Source organism: Molothrus aeneus, chromosome 5 (genome assembly GCF_037042795.1).
Source record: "Molothrus aeneus isolate 106 chromosome 5, BPBGC_Maene_1.0, whole genome shotgun sequence".
NCBI lineage: Eukaryota > Metazoa > Chordata > Aves > Passeriformes > Icteridae > Molothrus > Molothrus aeneus.
Window position 1 is genome coordinate 23,047,691 of NC_089650.1, and position 20,957 is coordinate 23,068,647.

The 20,957-nt window shown below is 40.5% G+C and overlaps 1 protein-coding gene across 5 annotated transcripts in view; it reads right to left on the reverse strand.

Moving 5' to 3' along the window:
* The window catches only part of CNOT4 (CCR4-NOT transcription complex subunit 4), an 82,750-nt gene that overhangs the window by 61,296 nt on the left and 497 nt on the right, over positions 1-20,957 (reverse strand). The window lies entirely within an intron of this gene.

Consider the following 20,957-nt stretch of genomic DNA (forward strand, 5'->3'; position numbering starts at 1 on the left):
GGCAACTGCGTTGTTTGAATTGATCGCTCGCTTGATAATCAAATGCCGGCAACGGTGTTTGCAATTGATGGGTGCGGATCCCGCAAAGATCATACTCCCGGTGCAACGGGAGGATTTTGACTGGAGCTTTGCAAACAGTGTGTCCCTGCAGAGTGCTCTGGAAAATTTCTCCGGGCAGATCACTTATCATCTGCCCAGCCATAGGCTACTGCATATGGCAAAATCCACAAAAATCTCTTTGCGGCCCAAAAATAGCCAGGAACCCGTGCAAGGACCCACTGTCTTCACTGATGGTTCAGGGAGGACTGGGAAGGCCATTGTTACCTGGAGGGATGGATCTGAGTGGCAGGTTCTGGAAGGCCGCCAGGATGGGTCAGCCCAGTTGGTTGAACTGAGGGCTGCTGTCATGGCATTTGAAAGATTCTCTCAGGAGCCTTTCAACTTGGTCACGGATTCCGCCTATGTGGCTGATATCGCACAGCGGTTGGGTCATTCGGTCTTGAAGGAGGTCAGTAATCCTGCCTTGTTTCACTTACTGAAGACCTTGTGGTGTGCCATTCAGGCCCGGGTTCATCCATTCTATATTCTGCATGTGAGGAGTCACACCACTTTGCCGGGCTTTATAGTGGAAGGTAACGCGAGGGCTGACAAGCTGGCTAACCCAGCGTGGGTAGCGCCTCAGCCTGATACACTCGCGCAGGCCAAGGCATCGCATGGGTTTTTCCACCAAAATGCACATACCCTGCAGAAGCAGTTTCAGCTGACGCCAACTGAGGCTCGTGACATTGTTGAGTCATGTGATGACTGCCATGCACTTGCCCCGCCTTTGCCGGCAGGGGTGAACCCCAGAGGCCTTAGGGCCTTGGAGCTTTGGCAGACCGATGTCACCCTGGTTGCCGAGTTTGGCCGGCTCAAGTATGTGCATGTCACTGTGGACACGTTCTCCTCTGCGATGTGGGCTTCGGCTCACACTGGGGAGAAGGCCCGCGATGTCCTTGCCCACTGGAGGCAGGCCTTTGCCGTTTTGGGCATACCTTCTGCGGTGAAAACCGACAATGGTCCTGCTTACGCATCCCAAAAGGTGCGGCAGTTCCTGCGGTTGTGGGGTGTTTCGCACAAGTTCGGGATCCCTCATTCTCCGACTGGTCAAGCTATTGTAGAACGCGCTCATGGTACTCTGAAGCGGGTTCTTCAAAAACAAAAACGGGGAATGCAGGGTGAAACCCCGCACAGTCGGTTGGCAAAAGCTTTGTACACAATCAATCATCTCACTGTGCCACAGAACTCGAATAACCCTGTCATTTTGAATCACCATCTCTCATTGCAGGCTGCGGACGAGGCACATCAGCCTCGAGCGAAGGTTCGGGTGCGGAATTTAGTCACCAAACAGTGGGAAGGTCCCTACGACCTTATCGCTTCGGGGCGCGGGTATGCTTGTGTATCCACAGATACTGGGGTACGCTGGGTACCTTCGAAATGTGTTCGCCCTGACCTGCGACCGCAGAGGCAGAACCCAGCCAATGAGCAAGACGGAGACCGTGACCAACCTGAAAGGGATCAAGCGGGCAGATCATTGAGTGATGACTCAGATGCAGATGACGGGAGTGATCGTTCTGATGATTCATCCGCAAGTGGACACTGAGCATTGTTCATGTTTTCCTTTTTACATTGTTCATTTTCTTTTCTTTTTCTTTTTAAATGGAAAAAGGGTGAGATGTCACCCTGAGTTTTTAAGATTCTCTAAGCCTTCTGATGTTGACATTCTTGTAGTGAATTTTCTCACACACTTTCTGTAAATAACTTATTGTTTTGCATTCCTCTATGGAGGAGGAGAGAGTTGATGGACTGTTGGTTTAACCAGTGGCATTGGAGAGGTGCCACTGTCACCCTCCAATCCACTGTCACTTTTGGAAAACTATAAATGTTGGAGTCAGAAAATAAACGGCCTTTTTCTCTCGTTCACCTTGAGAACGGTGTGAGCGTGTGTTCCTTTGTGTCCAATAGCGACACTTCCTTGCACAGTTTGTTTTACAGAAGGATCACTCATTCCTAAACAAGGCCCATTATACTCAATCATTGCTCTAGACATGATACATTATGTGTACAGAACCTGGCTTGCAGAAGAGGAATTCACAGGGCTGGTGCTAACAAAGCTGAGATGACTGTAGTAACACCACCTCACAAGAAAACACCCAGATTTTCCCTGAAATAGGAGACTATGCAAGATTTCAAGAGGTAAGGAGAAGTTGTAAGAACACAATATTATCTGTGGATTAGGTTGCTATTGAAACAAGCAATGCTTGAAACTACACAAGAAAACTCATAACACTGTTAAGTGTCACATTCCTTATATTCAGGATTAGCTTTCAGAATATATTGGCAAATTTGCTCCATTCCTGGAAAATCTAACACTCATTCCTGAATTGAATTAGAGATCAATGAAAATAGACTTAGGAGGCTGAATGTTTAGATCTCAGTAAAACCTGAAAGCATTTGTAAAATATGTCTTACCTTTCTACAAAACAAGCTGAATGAGTTTGCTTTGTAGCCTCCCACAGCAGCTGAGATCCTTGCCTTTGTGAAAGGTAGTTTTCCCCACTAACACTTCACACCATCCAACCTAGTATGGTTAAAAGATCATGGAAGCACAAAAAAAAACAAGGAGGGGGGGGAACTTAGTATGCCATCATGACTTCCTGAAAAGCTGTAGCTTTCACTGAAAATCCTTGACTTGATTATCATGGCCCTTTTTCTCACTATGGGGAGAAACACAAGTAGAAAGTTGTCTTGCATCAGTAACAGTGCAAGCATTTTTTGTTTGGGGCCAGAGATGGGAGTGTCAGGAAAAGAGTTTTTTGGGCTGTACATCTATATTGGCTACACACTCTCAGGGACAACTGAAAAGCTCTGCTTATTGTGGTCTGTTACAGTGCCAGACTCTGCATGGCCGGCACCATGATAATCACCAAAAGTTCCCAGGACTGAACAGTCCCAAAAGCTTCACAGTCCTCTCTAGATAAAAGGGCAGGAACAGAGATTCTAGAAGTCTCAAGGCAGTAGGTCTAGAACATTAAATACAGAAAGAACATACTCTATTCATTGATCAGCATTGCAATCCACTGATTGTTCTTTCAGCAGAACAATCCTTTCTCTTTAAAGACGGTGGTCATGGAAGAGGCCTCTACAGGCTCAGGAAGGCTTTCCTAGCATTTTCTATAGAGAAGGTGAACCCATACAAAAACATATCAAAGCAGACCTCAAAGACATAAGGGTACAAGCTGCAGGGACTTCTTTAAGAAACAAAATGTACATGGTGTTTTATTTAAAAAGTCATAAGAACCAAAGAGCAATTTCAAAGAGCAATGGATTCCAAACAAGCCTAACTCTAAAAGCAGCCATATAATCAATCACAAACATCAATTTAGGATCCCTAACTCCTGAACTGTGGCAAATCAGGACCTAGAGGTGTCTGCACCCTTACTTCTCCTTATTCTTCCAGCAACCCGGGCCAAGGACTACAGCTGCTCAGGACAGATTTGTTCAGTGTGTCCAGACTGGTGTACAAGACCCCTGAGAACAGAATCCGGTGAGCAGCAAAACAACATTCTTTTCCTTGCTATGACCACATGTTTGAGATGTGCTGCTATTGACTCTTGTGCTTTGGTTTTCAGAACTCAACAATTTCTGACTACTCTTCTGACAATATCATTCTCTTTTCATTAAGACATTCCACTTAGTAAGATTTATGATATTTGAGTCTTGAATATAACTACCGCATTACTCACACATATTCTAAAACCAGATTCTCTAAAAAAGCAACTCACACTCAGTTTGGAGGAAAATAATTTGCAAATCTGATTTTGAAAGGGAAAATAGCTAACCTACATAGCTGTTATAAACAGCCATAAACCCCTGCTAATAAAGGTATTTGAAAAATTAATATGCAAATAAACCTAAATCAGTTCAGCAGTGCATTCTACAAGAAAAATGACCCACTCACTCTGTTTTACTGTTCAGAATTTCTAGGATCTTGGCATCAGGAAGACAAGTAATAGTGAATCAGAATGAAATACAAATGTGTGGTTTTTACTTTTATGCTTACTATGGATACTTAGTACAGGACAGATACTGGCTGTATCTGACATGAAATATACTTTAGGAAAACAGCTAAGCACAGAGCCTAATTCGATGAGAAAGTCTTTCAAAATTAGTCTTAAAGACACAGATACTCCATCTGAAATGCGTGTGCAGAAATAAGAAAAAACAATGGGTCATACTGCACTGCTACTTTTGTGTGGGCTAGTGTGCGTGATTCCAGACCTATAATAGAAACTTTGTGTGGTTTAGTCTTCATCTGCAAGGTGCTGAATAGTAATTGTTTCAAAGAGAGACCTGAAAACCCATATTACTGTTCCTACATCAGAGTGGAGTGGTTGCCACTGTCCCCAACAGCAATGTCCACTTTCAAAATGAAAGCATTAGATTTACTCCCTGAGTTATACAAAGATATTGCTCAACATTTTTTCTGAGGATTTAAGAGAGACAGCAGGGGAATATCATATTATTCAGGGATATGGCACCCAGGGTATCTGCCTCCTGACAAGGAACAGTTTACACATTCCAAGTTCTTTTAATACCCATCTGCATGATGGGCCAGACCCATACAGTAATCACATATAGTATCTTCTGCTCCTCTGATTTAATAAAATTACAGATTTTTATCCACTTTTTAAGATAGGACACTTATCTTTGGAAGAGGTTAGTGTTTAATCATTGCCTACTGTAACAAAAAAGGCTCATGATCAGTACTGTGCATACAGATAGGTAAATCAGATACTGTCAAGAGTTTACACTGATGACATAACACACATGGAGAAATGCTGGTAGCTGAGACTGCCTATAAAGCATTACTGTACCTGTAGACAGTCAAAAATGAAGAGTCAGGGTGAATAAAAGCACCTTTGGTTTTGCAGTGCTCTCCAGCCATTTTGTTTCCATTCTGTTTATTAATATCTAGTTTTGTAGGTTTCAACTACATCACTGTTCCCAAATTCACACTAGAATGTCAGTCAGTTAAATTCCCACCTCTTATACAAACAGCGAGCCTTTGGAAAGGGATGAAATATTCTTGCTACTGCTGGAACATGAGCAACTGAATTCCCTGACCTTGTGGAAGGAAATGCTCCTTGGGTGGAGTAGGTAGTGCAGAGAAGAAATCCAGTTATAGAGCAATAGAAAAGTAACATGCTCTCCCAGGCAGAGGAAAGCAGGCTGACATCAGTCAGTGGCAAGGACATGCTTCCCACTGCCCCATTCCTTAGGGTAACAGATTACAACAGCTGCCAGGTTAGCTGCTTCTATGTAAGGCAAGAGCTCCAAACCAACCACACACAGAATTTACATTATTTCTCCTCCACAAGGAGTCACAAGGTAAAGAACTACGTTCCCAGTAACCATCTTTCAATGAAAATTACACAGTTTAGTTTTTCAACTTTCATATGAAAACAGTTTCTATGATAGCCTAAAAATTTTTCTGAACACTTTTAAAAGAGCATTAATAGTCACACAAGTTGTTTTAAAAAACATAGCTATATACAAGACTAAGAATGTTAAAGCACACAGAATATTCCCTCTAGATTAAATGCACAGACAGCATATAAAATAGCACATCACTATGCAGAATTAAGGTTTTTGACATGAAGTCACAAGCCACTTTGCTACACCCTGAAGACAGAGATACCAAAGGCAAAGCATGTGCCCACAGCAGTTTTCCTTCAGCAGGACAGAGATCAAGGACAGCCACAAGAGAAGATGAGCATGAACATGGAGAAAACTTGTCTCCTCCTAGCACTGCACACTTCTGCAGAGTCCTGAAACTGCCTAAGATGAAGAAGTCACCCTTGTGCCTTGCATACACTCCTACATTCATCCTACTCTAAAAAAGCCATAGAGTTTCTACATTGAGATTGCTTCTTTTATTAAACCAATGCATATAATGAACTAGTTTATTGGTCTAACACAAGGTACTATCTCTGCACCCAACAAGATGATACTTCTGCAGCCTTCATTTTGGACAGGGGAACGGGATGACAAAGTCTGACATTTTAAAAATTCAGTAATTACTGACTGATATATTAAAGGTCCTATTTATAACTTATATTCAGCACTTGATACAAAGCTACTTCCCAAATTTTTATCACTGTTGAAGATAAATTTATCTCAGAGTGTGCACAAAAATTAATAGTAATTTACCTTGATATTCTCAGTAAACAACAAAAGGAGAAACATTGTTATTTGGAAAGTACATAGATCAAAATCAACTACATTATGGCAGAGAAAACCAATAGCTACACTTAGGGGATGGTAGGGGTAACAGAGCTCTAGAATACTCTTGGAACATACACATTGTAAGTCATCCACTACAGCAAAGTCTTTTCAGACAAGGTAAAAGGAAAAAACCAGAGCCCTCAGCATACAACTGAGCAGTAAAATAAGCATCTTGCATCAGCTTAAAAGGGATCAAAAAATCCCTGAAGTATCTATTAAACAGTCATTCCACAGTGTCTGTAATAGGCACCATTATCATTGCTGAACATCTCAAATACTTCTGCTTCCTATTTAAACGTGTTTACAAATCTCATTTGTTCTTTTCTCCCAGATCAACACAAATTCAGGGTATAGGTGGCAAAATTCATTACATGTAAGTAAGTATTTTAGGCAGAACTGCAGTGGCATATTGTTAGAATTCCTTATCACTATGCACTTTGCACAGAAAAAAATTAACTTAGAACAGCTTAAACTGAAAAGTTTACTGTTCTCCACAAAACATATAGGATCTGCTTCTCAACTTCCATCAACCTTTAAAAGCCATTTTGTCTTTCAGAATTGTTTTCTTATACTAATTATCTACAAAACTACTATGATGTAGAATTGAACAAATATAAGTGGCCTTGCCCCATCTTTCAAAAAAGCTTTCACTTGTTACAAATGTTACACTTGCATTTTTAGACAAAGACAATATTATTTAAATTTTATTTTCAATATATCTAGCAGCAGTTAAAATGCAGATATAATTCACTGAAATTATATAGGAGGGAAACAACCCACAACAGAAAACACCTTTTTATGTTCAACAGTTCCAAGAAAAAAAAAAAAGGATTAAAAAAATCATATACTTAGATAAAGAGCTTGTCCTTCATCACCTCTGCTCTTAGAATAGAACACCAAAATTTTGTTTGCAGAGCACTACATCTCCAGTAGCCACTCAATGTTCTAGCATTCTGACCTTCCAGCTGGCACCTAGACCCAACTCAAATTTGGTCCCAGTCAGGGTTAGTTTTTACAGTAGTTAGGAAGGGGGCACTGCTATGACACAGAGGTTATTCCAGGCCATTTTCCAGGGATGGGAGAATCCATCCCTTTTGGGTCACACAGTATGGTGGAGGGAAGTCAGGTGTTGTCAGGGGTTTCCTGGGATGAACAATCACTTGTGCATCATTCACCTCTTTCCTGCACCCTCTGTCATTTGTATTGCTGCTGTTACTGTTCCATGCCTTATCTCATTGCTGTTTCCAGTAAATTCTTACCTCAATACGTGGTCTTGACCTTTCTGCCTCCATTTCACCTCCCCAGGCTGCTGTAGGGGGAGGGAGGAGTGAGCAAGCAGCTCATGGTTTGGAGTATTTCAGTGGAACACTGAGTTGCAGAACACCACTTCTGCAGCACAGCACACACGTAAACTACTCACTACACCTGTCAGCCCAGGTAGCCAGCACCCACAGTAGCCCACAGACTGCCCTTAACCAACTACGTTACCACCTGTGGGGAGAAACCAAGAAAAAAGGTCAGCAGAAAGAATGAAGTACCTTTGCATTCCTCCAGGCCAGAATTAGTGTATGATTATTTGCATTACACCTGCTAAACTTCCCTGACTGACAAAGAAACAAAGAGTAGTACTAGACACACAAAAAGCTCACTCAAACGCTTCTTTTACAGCATTCTATAAAGGTTTACAAACACATGTATTCATTTATCAATCCCTAAGTAGCTGTATTTTGCAAGTGCCATTAAACTCTCACAAGTCTTAAGAGTCAAGAGTGATAATTACTGTCCAGTGCTTTGCTTTTAAAGGAAATACAAGCCCTAATAGGCTGAAAAAAATACACGTCCTTCAGATTTAATCTAAGAGCAAGACTAAGATAATAATGAGTTAGTTTAAAAACACTTTTCTAATTACTCAAACAAAATTCCCAAGCCTGAGAAAGAATACCTGCAAAATCTAGAATAACTAGTGTAAAGGACATTACCTATTGGTACAATGCAAAGATGAAGCTAATTGCTAGGACCAGATTTTCCTTCATTCTCCCAAGAGACTCTGCAGAAGATATGAAACACCATCACAATGTTCAACACCTAATTTTATCTTTCTTTAGGGGCTCTATTCATAGTCCTGATCATCACACTGAAGCTACCTAGTCTTAGACTAAATTCTGCCCTAAGATAAATCATAGTGCATTTGCAGTTACAAATTGGAGAAATTACTCTGGATTATCAAAACTGTGCTTTTTAACCAATAGAAGTAAAGTATGTTTCTCCAGCTTTCTACATAGACACAACTACAGAAACAAACATTTAACCAAATACAGCCTTGTTGCTATTCCTGGGGCTTTGGACAGAAGTACTTAACCTGAAGGACAAACAACAAAAACCTTACAAGGGAGACTGGAATTAAAACAGCCACAACCATCCCACAGACATACAATCCAGCCCAACTTCAATACTAAATCACTTTTATTCCAACACACTCTCAGCCTGACTACAGCTGTGGAAGGGTAATGTCTGCAACTGCAGTACCATGGACAGTGTATGGAAAAGTTGATAGAATCATAGAATAAGCTGAGTTGGAAGGGAACCGTCAGGATCATTGAGTCCAACTCCTGGCCCAGCACAGGACACCTCAAGTCACACCATGTGCCTGAGAGCATTGTGAAAATGCTTCTTGAATGTGCCATTGACAACTGTGCACTCCACAGATTCTATTTATCCCTGCCATTAAAAAAAAATGCCACCCTCATCCCCAAACCCCACTCATCCTCCCCACACCTCTTCTGCCCTGTCTATTCCCCCTAAAGAGCCTGCAACTATCCAACAGGGCACACTAATCACAAGACTCATCCCACCATGTTTCACTTATGCCAACATCAAATTTCTAGGACTGGGCCAAAGCTTGGAGCTAGTCTTGCTTGTTCCTCATGCTGCCTGTATTGGTGTAAAAACATTTCAGGTGTGGTACTTTGTAGCATTGAGGGATCCCATCAGCGCTCATTTCCTTTTTTTTTTTTTTTGCACACCATCCCATTGCACATCACTAGCAAGCCTGGTATTTTCCCATTCCCTTTTGAGCATTTCATCACTGAGGTTTTAAGCAACCACCTTGAACTTTAGGAAGATGAACATCCTGTGTCAGTGCAAGAGATTCAGGGATTCTGCATTACATCCATAAGCTTCAGTATTTACATCAAGGATTATCTTTTAGTTTAAATAAACCTTCCTGCACTTCCACTGAAGCCACATCTGCTTTAAGCCAATTAACACAATCACAGAATGGCCTGGATTGGAAGGTTCCTTAAAAATCATCTAGTTCCAACACCCCTGCCATGAGCAGCAACACCTTTTGCAATAGACCAGGTTGCTCAGAGCTCCATCCCTCCTGTCCTTGAGTACTTCTAGGCATGGGGCATCCACAGCTTCCCTGAGCAACCTGTGCCAATGCCTCACAGTAATGATTTTTTTCTAATATCTAAGCCAAGCCTACTCTCAGTTTGATTGTCACTACATGATGCTTTCTGGGCTGTGAGTGCCATTGCTGGGTCATGTCCCAGCATGAGGGTCAGCCCCTGATCCACCAGTACCCCCGAGTGCTTCTCAGAGGGGCTGCTCTCCATCTGTTCATCCCCCAGACAGTGCTGATACCTGGGGTTGCCCCAACCTACGTGCTGCACCTTGCACTTGGTCTTGTTAAGCCTCATGTGAGTTTATAGGCTTATCAATGATTTTTAGTTTCAAGCTCTAACATGGACAATTTCATACTCATGAAGTTGAGGATGGTTAAGTTTTGGCTACAGATTCACAGAATAATTCCAGTTGGAAAGGATCTCTAGGGTTCTATATTCAACCTCCTTCTCAAATCAAAATAAGCAAAACAACTCTATTTTACACTGTGCTTTATCAAGCTGGGCATCAAAACATTCAAAGCTGAACAATGCAGAACCTTTCACCTGTCACAATAATTGTCCCACTCCACAGAGAAACACATTCATCCTCAATGAAGTTATTTTAATGCATGCCTGCTGTCTCTTGCCTGCCTTCCACACACTGCTCTAGCAAGTTCAGCTCAGTATTTTCAATAGCATGCCCATAGGTACTCCAACCATTAGCTCCTCCTGCTTCCCAAAGTCTTTTCTGCAGCCTGAGGATGCATGTCCCTAACAGCAGACAGAATTTTAGCAAACTGTTACTTCTTATACACATCTGCTAGATTTAAAGTCTTCCAACACAAAGTTTTGATTCAAAGCAGCTGTTATCTTTATCCCTGCACTTCACCAGATACAACTGCAGGAACTAAGACCTCATAATAAAATCCGCTCTAGTACAAGCTAAAATGAGTTATACGTACTGCCTTTCTGGGCTCACTATAGCCCCTCTCAACAATGTACATCAACTCTAAAAGTAAACATCCCCTATTCAGCCTGCAGCTCTCTTTCTAAATTAGAATTAAAAGTTATGGATGAACTTCTAGAAAAACATCATACAGTTAAATGAAGAGTTGTAGTTTTACAAGCTCATATTTATACACACACGGGAAGAAAAAAAGATGCCCTGAACTGAGGGGGAAAGAAAAGACCAAACCAACTACCAAGCCTCAAAGATCAGAAATATATCAGGGAGGAGAATAAGAGTACATTATAGGGCTGCTGTCTAAACCATTGTCAGTTTAGACAAAAACATGCACCAAAAAAAGTAAAAACATTACCAAGGACACCACAAGTACTCCAGCCCTTGGAGCAAATTCCTGGTAAGGTAGAGTACCCTACCAACAATTACACACAGAAGTTCTTGTATCAGTCTTCCCAATCCTCCAAAGTTACTTATCAGACTAACAATAAGATATTTCAGAACAGTAACAGCTCTTCAGAAGATGTCCCATACTCTTTGACAAAGAAATTAACATCAGGAATTATTAACCACTGGAAAATTCACATCATGACTAGTCAGTCAAGAAATCCCTGAGACAGGAGAAGGAGTAAAGAAGAAATGTATCCAAAGCTTTATTTCATACCTCCTACCACTAAGTGAGATATGCTCCAGCACTTCTCAAAAGAAAAAGGCTGGGGGGCTACAGTGGAAGAAGCAGTGATGTTTCCTTAACAAAAAAAAGGGAATCTTCTCCATATTGCTCTAGAAAACTCACATTCTGTATTTCATTCACAGCTGAAGGGGAGCAAATATGTCAGAAAAAGGTCTGTACTCATCATCCAGCCTATTAGAAAAAATCTATACAAATAAAATAAATCCTTGCACAGGCTTAAAATCATTCTTCAGAATCCTTGAGAAACTACCAAGAAATACAGAGAACAAGGAGGATTTGGTCAGCCTCTTCAACCTCATGTTAAAACTTGTGAGACAGCAGCCACTACCCCCAGATTCACTCTCAGCCATTCCCACTCAGTATCTTTAGTCACAAGTGGAGAAAAGCAAACCTGACTTCTGCAAAATGTGGCAGCATTCACCCCTCACTACAATCAGGAGAGGCAAGTCAGTTTAAGCCCCAGGTGAATGAACACTGGACAACTGGGAGACAGAACATTATTGGTTGAGTAACTTTATTATGCTGGATCCCCAGCATAATAAAGAGAGGAAACTGTTTCAGCAGGTGCAGAGAAGGGCCACAGATGAGCAGAGCTCTGCAGTATATTTCCTATGAGGTTGAGGTTGTTCAGCCTGCAGGAAGAGAAGGCTCCAGTGAGATCTGGACAGCAGCCTCCCAGTATCCCATGGGGGGCCTACAAGAAGTATGGAGAGGGACCCTTATCAGAAAGTCAAGTGATATGATTAGGGGTAAAAGCTTTAAACTGGAAGAGGGTAGATTTAAATTAGATGTTAGGAAAAAATTCATCACTATGAGGGTGGTGAGGCACTGGAACAGGCTGTCTAGAGATGCTGTGGATGACCCATGCCTGGAAGTGTTCAAGGCCAGGCTGGATAGAGCTTTAAGCAACCTGGAAAAGTGCAAGGTGTCCATGCCCGTAGCAGGGGTGTTGGAGTGAAATGATCTTTAAGGTCCTTTCCAAACCAAACCATTCTGTGATTCTATGAACTTGTCTATACTTTCCACTTTAAACCTAAGTCAACACAGAAATGCATTACAACTTCATTGCATTTAGGTGGTGCTCAAGGCAGAAAACCAAAACACTACAAATTAAGGCTGTGATCCTACAAACATTTAAGTAGTAAACTTTACCCAATGGAATAGATCTATTGATGATAATGAGGCTAGAGAACATGTTTGGAACATAAAAATATTGCCTACATTTACAATATTAGCTTCAAAAGTGTAAGTTTTATTATAACAATTCCCTACCCTGAGCGCTGCTGTTACACAATGTAAGTCTTAATATATAAATACACAAGGCACAGTGGAATTGTAAAGATACAACAGAAGTTTAGTACATATAAACCCACTTACACTTTAAAGAAACTAGTTACACCAAGGTACCTACACTTCTTCAAGAGTGAAAAAGTAAATAAAGCATTAGCCCCTGTAGCTATTAATTGCAAAGCCCAAAGGAAAAAATAAATGAGTGAACCATTTCAGCTTTTTCTTGATGTGTACCTGGGAGGTAAAGTCAATTCCAAATACAGCACATGTCCTGTGCTCAAACTTGTGGCACTATCTGAAAGTAGGTGGAAATGAGGCCTGTGGCTTATTCCTTGTTTTATGTTGAAAATGACAAAGGATGAGGCTTCTCTAAAATCTGTAATTCTCTAGCAAATAATTCAAGGCAATAAGGTTTCTCTTTTAGTAATTTATAAAACAGTTGTGTAACATAAAAGGTAGATCTAATTAAAGGGCCAAAGCAAACAAATCCAATGTGCTATCAGTTCTATTAGCTGAATAAAGAGATCAGCTTGGAGTTCTGTATGGAAAGTAAGAATACTATGCTTAAGACTTCATCTCCTTCAGACAAGAGCAGGATGCTGTTTCAATAACATGTACTGACATAGGAGTCAGCAGAAAATGGTAAAAACATCTACCATGTTACAGTCACACAAATTCCAGTTGGGAGCTGGTTTGGCTTCTACACAGAATACTTAGAATTTTACTTTACTTTCCATTCAGTAATTTAAAAAATGAGATTTATTTCAAACCATTAATTTAACAAGAAGCACAGAAAAACTCTGGAGAGTCAAAGAACCATCTTATCACACATGCTCCCCATACCTGCTAGAAATCCAGAAAGGCAGTTGCTCTGCACAATATTCACCCACATCATAAATACCTATTCCCACATATCTGCTACCCAAATTACAATTGCCTACTTCTGCTTTTCAGGGAAATACAGATTTGTTACTGAAAAACAAAGCTGACAAGGATCAAGACCTGCATTGAGGGAAGCACCTTTATCCCAGTGAGGAACAGAACACAGAGAACTGCATGAACATAATCTATATGCTGTGGTAAACAAACTTTAGAGACAGACACACATAAAGCAATTTCTTAGGAAAAAAAAAAGGGGACAACAATGAGAAATAACAGCATCAGCTTCCACAAATTTAAGCAGAATGTGCAGTATTAGATTTATATAAATTCCTTCTACTGCTACCTCCACTACCTAGAGCTGCATTAACTCAGGCAAGTGAACTTAAGGAGTCATTTGGTACATATGAAGTGCTGAATGAAATCCCAAACAATTTGTCAGACTGTGACAAATATATGCTATAAAAAGCATAGAAGTTCAAGTTGACTGCAAATACACTTGCCCAACATGTCCTTTAAATGCTGTGATTTTTTTTAATATTAAGAGACAGGTCTGAGGTTTTACCAACCAAGAGCAGCTGAATGCAATTCCTTTGGAGAAGCCTAAGCCCATATGAGACACAAGCTAATCAAAACCCATAAGAAAATCAAACAACTGCCTTAAGAGAACAAAGAACTGGGTGATAGATTTAAGTTCCTTTAAAACCAGAAGAAACAAAATACAAAATGAAGACATTAAGGATGCCTCAGAAACATTTATGCTGTTGTCAGCTTTGAGAATATGCTCTTCAATATCTGATTTTCTATTTAGTAAATAAGAAAAGTAAAAGAAAAACCCAAATAAAACACAGACTGACACTGAGTCTATCTCCTTCCTTATACTTTCATATACTATAAGTCCATCACAAGACTCAGGAAAAAACAGTACAATCAAAAGATGCTGCACTGCCCCTCTGTAGAAGTTACGTGCACCGGGCTTTCAGAGGTGGCACACACTGAATACAGCAGAAACAGCAGCTGGTACTAAGTAGCTCATGTGTTAAAAGCAGATGACTACAGCACTGCAAACGCCAAAAGGAACCTGACCCTCCCTCTCACCTCATTACACCAAATCACATAAGTTTGAAAACAAACTTTGCTGCACCTCTGGTCAATAGTTTAATACAAACGTGCAAAGAATTAAAAAAAAATACCCTCACGGTAACTGGTAAAATTACAAGAGAGAGAATAAACATTTTACTCCAAAAGTGCCTGTTTTCTGACTCTTCACTTTACTTATACTCTATACAACTGTGCTCAAAGCATAAAAGCCATGTGCCACTGCAGGCTTCCTTATAAAGATGGCTGTATAGTGGTCTCTTTTTAGACACTGAAGTCAAAAGCAAATAGCTGGTTTCCCAGGAAAAGATACTACAGAACCAATTCTAAGCAGTTTCTGCCCAAGGTGTGGTGTTTTCTTCTGACTGTCAGAGTCACATGGTCACACAACACAGCTGGCTCTCACCAAGTTTCACTGTGCTATGTATGTATACCACAGTAACCAGAGGAATAGTTCTCATACAAGTTATACCCCTGCCCCACCCCCAGAGAATCACAAACCTCAAGTTAAATCAGAATGAGAGCATAAGCATAAAAATTTAAGAAATTAATGTCTCTAAAAGGGCTCAGTGAAAGGAGGGAGCCATTACACTGGTGAAAACATGAGAATGGACATACCTTGAAGCATGCTCACAATTATAACTACTACTCAAGATTCAAATGAAACTGTAATCCAGTCAGATAACACTACCCATGTGCAGAAGACAGCCTGATATAAGAACTGCTATTTCCTTAAACTTCCCAGCTGTTCTTCCATATTTTCAACGTACACTAACAGTTATGTAAAGGAAAACCAGCGATCATCTTCTGGTTTCAGACTTACCACCTATGTCCTAGAACCAGTTTGCCACTAACTGTGAAACCACATTAATATGTTAAATATATGCTTTACTAAATGAAAGGATTAGCAAAGGAGCTTTCAAAGATGGGAGGAAGCTCTAACTTCTCTAACGTGGTTTCTCGGTTATAAATTACTTGACCCTTAACCTAGGATGAAGTTTCATAAAAGGGAAGATTACCTTCTTAGGAAAAGGGATTCAGGCATGCTAAATGATCAACAGAAACACATGCAAGAAGGCTCCTTCAGAGGAGCAGCAGTTACATGATAAATGGCAGTAAGATTAAGTCACTAGACAAATTGGATTAATGCTACTGGGCCTCTCTCAATTCAGACCAGTGTGTTTAACAGAACTTCAGGAGTTTAGGAGCTCCTACAGTTCACACTGATTGAAGGAAATGCATTCAAATTAACTATTGGGCATGCTGACCTATAAACACAAATTTTGACCTAGCAAGTTTTGGCCTTTTATGCCAGTTTAAGAGCTCTCAGGGGATAGACATTTTATGAATGAGATACTGAAGACTAATTCTAGTTTCATTCAATAAAAAAAAAAAGTCACATGTCATGAAGCAGGAGCTATTCAAAGACAGGGAATAGTTTCTATTTTTGAATGTCCAACAGCCCAAGGTAATATCTACAGATCACAGAGAAGCTCTAGGTCTTTAACTGACAGGCACAGCTATAGCTACACATACCTATCTTAATTCATTATATCTGGAGAGAAGACAGAGAAAGACAAAAAAGTAGCTGAATACTTTCTCCCCACATCTAGTGATTATTGCTACAGACTTCTTCCCTATCCTGTTTCTCTATAATTCTAGGCTGCTGTAGAAAACAAACTCTGAACAACAGCCATCACATGCTTACCTATCTGGGACATAACCTTCATCAAAACTTCTATCATAAACTCTTCAGGTAGGCAGCTCCAAAGCACACACAAATATAATTACCTCTTCCCAGTCCTCCACTCAAACTCTATTTGTTTTTTTTAGGACAGCAACTTACTATAACATGCAATAAGAGACGGGTTTAGAAATAACAAAACTACTCCACCTGCAAGTACAGTATTTCACACTTGAGGTGTCTTAGCTCATGTATCTTGCAATTTAAAATTAATATACACTATTCAAGCAGGATCCACATTAAATCCATACTGGTGAAGGAGACTCTAAACCAAAATATAACATGAAGCCTGCTTTCAAATAAATCTCACCTGTTGAATTCAGTGCTCCTGAAAAAAAAACCCTGAAAAATTGTTACAAGTCTACCAATGGAGTGTATTTTATTCTACAAGGGTTAAGTTGGCCACCCTTTTAGTTACTACTTTTGCATATCAAATTTTATCTGGAAGAAAACATTTAAGAACATCCACACCAGGAAAAAATAAATGCCCCTTCTGTTAAGCAAGGAAAAGATTAGGCCTCAGCAGCGTGAAACATAAGCACTCAACCACAAAAAAGGCCTAAAAATGGCCCAAAGTAAAACCTGGGACGAAGCACTGCTTGAAAATCACAGTACACATGCCTATCACATTTTTTGGCCATCCCTACAAAGCTCATGTGATTCTGTTTTGAATTTGAAGAACTCGTTAGAAGTGAAGACAGAAGTGTGCTGCCATTTTTGCAGTTTCTTTCACTTCATTTGTTTTGAAAAAAGAAAACAAAAATAAATCAGACCCCAACAACACAAAAACATCACCCCAAATTTCTAGTGCTAATAATTGATTCTTGCAATCAAATACAAAATACTGCAATATCACCTGCCAGCAATGAAAGACTGCTAAGCTGAGAAAAGTAAAATACTCAAAGCCCAGGAAGGAGCTCAGACAGTACAAGAGCCTGCACTACAACAAGTGACCCTCCATCTCTCAACCAAGATATGCAGAAGTACAATTACTTTACATCTGATTTTGTAGTCAATTGAAACCCACTTCATATTGGGCATCTATTGCTCTCAAGACAACAGTGAGATAGAAGAAACAGATGCTGGGATCACAGTATGTTAGAAAGCTACAGATGAAGTTTTCCATTTTTCCCTTGAAAGAGAACAGAACTGGATCAAAATCAGACAGCACTGATCAGAGAAAAAGCCTTAGCAAAGATCCAAGCTCCCTTTCCACCAAGTTCAGTAGTACGTTTGCTTGATCTCTACCTCTACCTTTATTTTTAACTCAGTGACTAAAGGATTAAAAAATCTCCCTTATGCTGATCCCAACCTATTTTTCCTCAATTTGAAAACCAGCAACAGACGAAATACCTCAATAAAAATACACTAACAACTGATTAACCATTATGAAATCAACACTAACATATTCTGCTCCAGAATAAAAACATAGTTTTCAGGATACACAGAAAAGGATAAGAAGTGTCATTCCCTTGGCCTGTGATTGTCTTGATAGCTCTGGATGCAGGCTTCCTCAAGTTGTTAAAGCACATGCTTGAGATTTATGAATACCTTATTTTGCACATCCATGGTTAGAAAACACTTGCCAGCTCCATTTAAATGATGATAGATTCCTACTAGAAATACCTTGAAGTTGTCAAGTTCCCAGAACAGCCAAGTGGAAGGAAAGAAAATAAAACATATCACCACAAAACTTACTTGATTTTAGTACTATGTGGAAATCACTAGTTTAGACACTAATCTTCCCTTTGAGCTGATGCAGCCAGTCTAATAACAGCTAACCAGAAGCCAAAAGTATGTATCATGAATACTCACTAAATCTGTATAATCTTGAATACAATTTTGAAATAAGAAGACGATGAAGATTCCTTTTTCAAACTCATACAAGAAATATGCCATCTGACAAAACCAAGCACGTCAAAGTTTCTGGTGTGACAGAAAAAAATCCCAGTCTGGTAAAAACATGCACCTAACTGATCCAAACAGTCTAATGCATGCTTTTACTTAGATATGTTATATTCATATTTCCTGCTAGACACTTGCACTGCCCTCCCAATTTACTTACAGGAAGAACCAGAAGGCCTGAGCAGCAGCTCAAGCCACGCCAAACCATTTGCTGCTATACTTAATTTTCCAAGTATGGAAAGTATTTACAGTAGTTAAAATGTTAACAAATGTTAACCAACCTTCTGAAAAGAATAAATTCATAGACTATTCTCCAAGAAATAGAAGAGGGCGGCCCAGAGGGATGGGGACTCTATTGATAAAGTTCCATCTCCTCACACTGTTACCATCCAATAAAAAGGGGACTAAACAGGTAGAAAGAGACACACTGAAAAAAAACCAAAAAGAAAGCATGAACACCTTTAAAGAGAAAAAACATTCAGGACATTGAAGCAAGGTAAGTTATGCAGTCTTTCACATATGCACTTACTCAAGTTATCTCAGCAATACAGCATAACTGCAAGTGGGACAAGAGGTGTTTTGTACAACCTAAGGCACTATTCACCGTGTGAAAGTTTAAGAACCCTTGACCCCAGCAATCTTGCTGAGCAAGTAATTTCCTTCCAGCATGTGTTAAGGCCTATAGATCAGCCTCATCTTACCAGAGCAACCAAGACCCAAGATGCAATCTGTTATCAGCCACTTAACAGTTACCTGTGCTTACAAAGTGGTCTATTTGAAATAATCTCATTTATTTCAAAGAGGTAGGTGAGATTTTGAGCAATAGTTGCCAGAGTTAAGCCTTCAGGGCCCATACTTAGGATCTTGGTCAGAGCTATTTCAAAAACATTTAGCTCACAAAGAATATCCTAACTTCTATGAACAATAGCCATGAAGGAAAACATGTACTTTTACATAAAGATTATTGTTATTACATAAAAAGCCATGTACTTGTGTATGCTCTCTCACCAGCCTTTTTAACCCAAGTTTTTTATTTAGTTGGCACTCTAAGGATGGTCTTAAACTTTCTGAAGCACCAAGAAACTAGTAGAGCACTATTCCTGACAGACACTCACCACCTTTTCTCTATAAAAAGAAAAACTGCTAGGATCCTCCAACACCCTAATTTTAAAAAGCTAACAAAGAGGCATCTAAAGAAACATGCAAGTTAAAAGAATACATCATTTTATCACTGTACTCCCCCTTTCCAAAACAATCTTTTCCCCTAAAATGAACTTAGTTTTCAATTCAGCCAAGTTCAACTGCCAAGCATTTCTAAACATGTGTTCATCTTGTTTATGAAATGGAAACTCTATTGCAGAATTCCAAAAGCCTAAGGTGCAGCACAGCTGAATCCTAGACCACAAGTTAGATCACTACATTATTACAGAGGTGCTAAGAAACTAGCAGTACATTTGGCTATTTGAAGGCCATGTGAAACTAATTCACACTCTTGAGTCAAACAAGGCTGTTTTATTCCCTGCTCTTCATAAGCCTGTATTTTATTTTTTCTCTTTCCTTTTTAAGCAGTGAAAGGGGCTAGAAAAAGTTTCATTCCTCTACATATTCATCTTTCAGTACGTGTGCTCTTCTCCTAGTGCCAGACACCATGTTTACATGAATATGAAGTCAAAGTACAGGGATGTTCGAGTCAAGACATCTCAAAACTAAAACAAAACACAGGCAGTTAAAACACAGCAAGTTAGAAACCTGTACAGGCTCAGTAAACATGTGACTGGCCAAAATTAACTCCTAAAACTTTTGGACAGGAGTAAGCCAACATCTGCAGGTCTAGAATTTCCACAGCTTTAACCAGCTGTGGATTTTGCTCACATTAACATACACTCTGGAGAGAATTGCTTCTCCTCTGAACAGCATACTTAGTATTACCACACTGACAGAAGCATACAAGCCATGGACAATTAAATCCTCTCTGGTATAGTAACAAAGCATTTTAAGATAATTATCTAGTGTATTTTCCCTCCCCTTTACTGTACATACAAAGGCACCGGCTGCACACTTTTAAACTGGCAGGTAGAGCTGTAGGACCGTCGCTAGAAGCAGGATGAGCACCCATACACAGTCTTGTCATTTGCTTCTGCTAATACACAAAATGGAAAGAACTTCTAGGATTTTGCAAGCAGGAGACAGAAAGTTACATACCGATTATTTTACTGACAGACAAATCTCAGGAGGTTGCACGGACTGTCCAAAATAACACTAAAATTAAGAGGCTGCCATTCACCATCTGTTTGCCTCTCCCTCAGGAAAAAAGTGCCTATCACAAGAAGAAATGGAGCCTGGCTCCAGGGAAGAGGAAGAAGGGGAGAGAGGAAATTTCCACGCAAATTCTAAGTGAATCACGCTGCGATGCCCGCGCCTGGCCGCACCGGCCTGCCCCGGCAAATGCGAGCGGTTCCGGGGCCACCGTCCCTCCGCCAGCCCGGCCGGTGGCCCGGCCCGTCCCAAGGGCTTCCCCGCGCCGGAGGGGGGGCGAGGAGGAAATCAGTACAGCGTCCTCCGGGCAGCGACACGGAGGGAGCCCCTTCCCCGGTGCCCCCGGGGAGGAGGAGCCGCCCGCTCGCCCCCGCGCCCTCCCCTTACGGCCCGGTGCCCTCGGCGCCCGGCAGCGGC